We start from the raw sequence: 5,831 nt of genomic DNA on the forward strand, positions 1-5,831 counted from the left end.
GCCCAATATACTGATTAAATAACATTGGGTATAGGCTACAACCCTGCCTCACTCTCTTCTCAACCACTGCTTCCCTTTCCTGCCCCCCGACTCACATAACTACCATCTGTTTTCTGTACAAATTGTAAATAGCCTTTTGCTCCCTGTATTTTGCACCTGCCACCTTGAGAATTTGATTTGAAAGATAACCCTTAAATATAAGTCAGTAGTGACGTTCTCCTATTCTTTGGCCAGTTGTCCTGTGTCTCATATCAAAACGTTCTGTGTAGCCTTAAGTATTTTGTCAGAATTACCAATTTCTGAATTAATGTGTATGTTCCTCAATTTTTAATAATTTTTCTTGGTAATTTTGAGTAGATCCTGTGGTGTGCAGCTACTCAGGATCTTTACTTGTTTTTTGCCATCAGATGGCATGGTGTGACAAAATATTTGATTAATCTTTCCAGACAATTACATCTCCATATACAGGATACTGTGGTTCATGGTGTGGGGTTCCTGTTATCATGTCCTAGTTCGTGAACCACAGGCAACGTATGAGTGGCCAAGTAAGTGGTCCTGACAGTCGGGATACCAGTTACTTTGGAATAAGGCTGGGCATCTCTGACATATTCTGAGTCATGGTCACCTTTGTGCTCAGATTGCAAAGAGTACCATATCCACCGGTTAGTCCCTCAACCGTTAGGGGTAAAACTCAATGGGACCCGGGGCAAGTAAGGCTAGCAACCTGCTTCCCTGGTACTTTAAATACGATGCTAGCAACAATCAGAGCAAAATGACTATGCTCCAGACTGAATGCTGAGAGGCATAATCAGTCTTAAATGATGATGATGATGATGATGATGATGATGATACAGGATGTCTCATTAATATTTGGCGACTGAATATGAACAGATTCCTTAAAACAAATATAGATATACACCTTAGCACAATAAGTGATATTTGATAACTATATACAGCCAAGAAAATTATTGCATGCATCACTCATCAAGCATATGGTTTACTGGGATTTTTATCACATTGCATATAAAGCAATAATACTATAAACCAGTGTGGAAGGATGAATGGTGCAAGTTAACAGAAACTGTTTGATTGTTTACAGATGTTTTAATTGTGCATAAATTGATCCTGAGATTAAGGCTATGCTCATCTTGAAGAGGAATGGGTTATTACTACTGGTCATATAGCTGCCTTGTGAGATGACAGATTTCATGTAAACATGGCTAAAATTGTGACTGCCTCACAAGAACGACATTCAGAAGTAACCAGCCTTATTTTAATTCCATATCAAAATCTCTAGTACCACCTAGAACAATGTGCCAAATAAATCGACACAATCTGGTAGACATGTGAATTGTTGTGACAGGAGTGGTTGGACTGTGTAGAGTACATTTGACATTGATTCACTGCAATTATAAGGTTACTCACTACTATGAGGGCAGCCACTAATTTTTGTGTGAGGAGCTTTCAATCTACTGCTTCGTGTTACTGCAGCAGGTTGGAAATTGGTGCTGATGTTTTATGCATAAGTCAACAACTTTGCTTCTTATTCACTGAATCAGCATAAATATTTTCTCAAAGTCAGTGTAGTACACTAACAAGTGAGTGTGTAATGTAATAGTAGTCCCACAAGTACTGTAGTTAGAGATAAACACCTAGTAACATGTAGCACCAGTTTTGCCTTGATGATGTCAGCAACATAACTGCGTGAGATGCTGAAAGCACTGAGGAGCCATCATGATCCATGAGCACTGTACTGGTGTCCACAAATTAGTCAGAGCTAGGTGCAAACAACATGTTTCGCTCAATGGCGCCCCAGACATGCTAAGTGCTGAAATCAACTGACCTTGTAGAAAGGAGCTGAATCACAATTTCCCTCATGTCCCTGTATCCTTCTCCAAATAATTGGATTAAATGAGAAATAATGGGGTGGTGCTTTTATTGATCATGATATGTTATGGCATGTAACAAGGGCAAAGACAAAATTTTAATAGAGATAGTTTTAAGCAAACCAATAGCTTGTACCCATCAAATCACCAGAACAGTTTTAACAGAAGAATTTTTATGGCACATTCAGAGCATCATATGTCTTTCTGAACTGGTATCTAATAGAGGCTAGAGAATGTATTTGGCTTCATAACTGTGTATTAGTTAAAGGCTTTACTGGTAGTTTAGTCCCTTTAATCTACAAATCAACCAACTAACTGACTGACTTGCTTGCTTAGTTACTTACTTACTTACTTTACTAGTGCTAATGGTCTTCAGAAATGCATAATCTTTTTCCTGTATTATCGACCTTTAGTTTCATTACCATAGAGTGATGTATAATTTGTAAATATTAGATAGTCAATTTTGATTGTTATGTATGTATGATGATATACATTAATTATAGTATCGATGTTATTACAACTTATATTTAATTTCATTATATGTAAATAGACATGAGGCATGTTTTAAATTACATTACATATCGTTTTCAGTTTTCCTTTTATATAGTTATTTTTGTTCTAAAGTCATTCTTGAGTACAGAGTCAGTTTGTTTCATTTCTAGAACATTTTTTTCTCTTTCCATTTAATTTTAATAAAAATTCATTCTTTGTTTTTATGCATGTGTGATTATGGTTGCTTGACCATTTTTAATTTAAATGAGTTTTTTGGCAATGATAAATGTAAACAAATTTGGTATTATATTAGAGAACATAGAATTGTTTATGGACTTATTACTGACTTTTTTAAAGTTGGAATGGGTAGTATTTTTATTGAAATTGTTTGCATCTGGTGAGTGAGCTTTTATTTTTCGGCGGAATGGGGGGTAATTTTTGCGTTGTAATTCCACTTGTTATTAACTAATTCACTGGGCATTGATAAACACTGAACACAAACAACACTGTACTCAACACTAAAAGAAGACTTCACTGAAGCACTTGGTGGTTTTTCTGGGACGGCTGGTGGGCATGGCCTCAGCTGTAGCGGTGTGTGGGGGCGGCGGTGGGTGTTGCCATGGGCTGCTGTCCTCCCTCAACTGGGGTGCATCCGTGGGGACCGTGCAGGAGGTTCGCATTGCTCTCTGGAAGGCTGCTTCTAGGGCGATTTTGAGGAAGTTCAAGGATTCTGTTTTGTACTTTTTCGATCTCATGTCTTTATAGCTTACCTCCCATAAATACGAGACATATTTCATAATGTCTTGGTGGTTCTGTTCTATTAGTGCTTTCGATCTTTGGCCTGAAATCAATGTGGTGGATTATTTCTTTGATCTGTGGAATGGCTTTACGTCCGAGACCTCTGGGTTATGGGCCCAGCACGCTTCCACTGCGCGACTCGGCTGTGGGAGGCGGGGCGCACTAGCTCTTCATCACGTGACATGGGACACTTGAAAAGTGTTGTTTGCTTCGGTTTCACGCGCCTACATTTCATTGCGTAACATATCATACAGCTCTCATCTTGTCTTGACTGTGCTCGAATGACGCCTGCGGGTGGCGATATTTAGTGGTATCATCTCGACATGCAGATCCCAGAAGCACAGGAATAATAATGCCCTCCACAAAGGTCGTGACCTCCTCAAACTCCTCTCTGGCTGGACATGGGGGTTGCACGCCTCTACCATCCTCCAAACCTACAAATCCTTAATCCATCCCATCCTCTGTTATGCCAGTCGCACCTGGATATCTGCCTACCCAAATTCTATAAGTACCTCGAGCGTCATGCACTTTGCCTCGCCTTCTGTATACGCCTCCCGTCCCCCACATGGATCCTCTATGACCTCATTCCTTTCTCCCATCTGTTCCTATTTCTCGAACATATCCGCATACTCTACACCTCCCGCCGCCTTGATCCCCCTCACCCCCTGGTTGTTCCTCTCCTCTCCTCTCCCATCCCTGCCCTCTGCCATGCCTTCACTGTTGTGTCCCCCCTAGCCTCCATCTCTACACCCTTCATCTCCTTTCCCATGGTGGCTTCTGTCAACTCCCCCTCCCGGATGATGCCCTCTCTCCCTCCATTCCTATCAACTCTGATCCTCACCCCCCCCTTTCCTCTGTCCTTTCCCTGTGCTCCCTCTTCCCCCTCCTTCCATCCTGTTTTCTCCCTGCCTAACCTCTCCCTACCTCCCTCCCCCTCACCCGAGTCCTTTTTACTCCCCTCCTCTGCCTTTCCCCACTCCCTGTCGCATCTGCCCAGCACCCCCCCCCCCCCCCTTATGGGTCCTCGTCCTCCATCGGCTCCTTTCCCCCCTTCATTTTTCCTCTCCTTCCCCCCCCCCCCCTTTTTCTTTCCCATCATCTTTCCAGGTTCCCCCCACGTGCCCTCGCCTGTGGTATGTCATATTTGCCAACTTTGGGTGCAGTGTTCAAGTGAATGTTCAGTGTTGTTTGTCTTTCCAAAGTGTTGCGAACAGAAATCATGCTGTCGCTGGATGTGAATTTTATGTCTCTTGCGAACAGATACCAGACTGTCGCCGTGTCTGTCTATTATTTTACCTGTCTGTTTCATATGTATTTTATTAGCATCAAGATCCCTTTGTTCTATGTTTTAAGTTACACGATTTTTCTGCCATGTTACCATTTAAGTCACCGATTTTATCGCCTGTTGTTCGTATTTATTATCTTCATCTTTTTAAAACAATTTGTGTACGATGAAGACCGGCATACTAAGCTGCTGCCAGCCCGCCCCCTTCGGGGGGAATCGAAACTAAATTAAAAAAAAAAAGAAAGGCCGCGACATACGAAATCCAGTGCCTAGCTACGCGCCGCCAAGTAACAAAATGCCGACCCTGCCGGAATTCGAACCTGGAATCTCCTGATCCGTATTCAGACGCGTTATCCGTTGCGCCACGGTGCCTCTCGTTTGCGTTTTGTACTATGAGACGAGTGCACATCGCGAAGGAACGTGTTCTCCGTGGCTCGTCAGTTGCAAGTTGTCCATCGACAACGGCAGCGCGACCACTCTGTTCTTCCATGCGGTGCAAGGAGCTTCCAAGAAAGACACCTCTCCTCCAGCTGCGCGGCCGCGGTGCGCCTACAGAGCTTAAAGCATGCCTCGATAGGTAGGAGAGGGCAAAGAGCGCGCTTTTCTGGATTTTTTCGGCAATGAGAAGCAGTTGATAGACATGTAGGCGTAGGATATGAAACAAGAATATTATGAAGTAATCGTGGTCAGGTGCCGAAGCCACAGTATGGCCTCGGATGACGATGTTATGATGTTTTTGTGGCCACCACGGGTTTGCCGTAAAGTACCGCTAACTATAAGACAGAAGCTGTGGCCCCAGTGGCGCAATTGGTTAGCGCACGGTACTTATAAGACAGTAGCTGTGAGCAATGCCGGGGTTGTGAGTTCGAGCCTCACCTGGGGCATAATTTTATTTCGTTGCAGCTGACTGTGAAAGCGTCGGGAACGCTAGATTTGAGACATGTCATCTACCTCAGAAACATTAATGTGCATGCAACGCATTAACTGCGTCGTCCTCGGTAGTACTGTGGCAGTGGCGGCACGTGAGTATACGTTCTGGGAGTTCTCAAATTTTTAGATTCAGATAAATTGGAGAGAGTGAATAGTTTTGCTTATCAACAAGTCTATACAGCTACAGCGCTGTCAATAATAATATCAACAGTAATAATAATAATAATAAGATGCATAACTTATCTGACAAAAGAAAGAATTGTTTTCGCGGAATTTTGTTGTTTTGTACGAAAACAGTACAGTATAGGGCACTAAAGAAATAACGTGTAAGTTTATCACAACTCTCCATTTCAAATTTTTTGTGTTAGTTGGAGTTTTCGTGCTTTTCCATTTTTTCTGGCAAATGTACAAGATCTCTAACAAATGTGTTAGTTCACGAA

At 42.4% G+C, this 5,831-nt stretch overlaps 1 non-coding gene across 1 annotated transcript; it reads left to right on the forward strand.

Moving 5' to 3' along the window:
• The first annotated feature begins 5,253 nt into the window (after window positions 1-5,253).
• On the forward strand, window positions 5,254-5,345 carry Trnai-uau. The gene is given in 2 exon segments: window positions 5,254-5,291; window positions 5,310-5,345. It is a non-coding gene; the product is annotated as a tRNA-Ile (tRNA).
• The last annotated feature ends 486 nt before the right edge of the window (window positions 5,346-5,831 follow it).

This window comes from Schistocerca americana, chromosome 8 (genome assembly GCF_021461395.2).
Source record: "Schistocerca americana isolate TAMUIC-IGC-003095 chromosome 8, iqSchAmer2.1, whole genome shotgun sequence".
Lineage (NCBI taxonomy): Eukaryota > Metazoa > Arthropoda > Insecta > Orthoptera > Acrididae > Schistocerca > Schistocerca americana.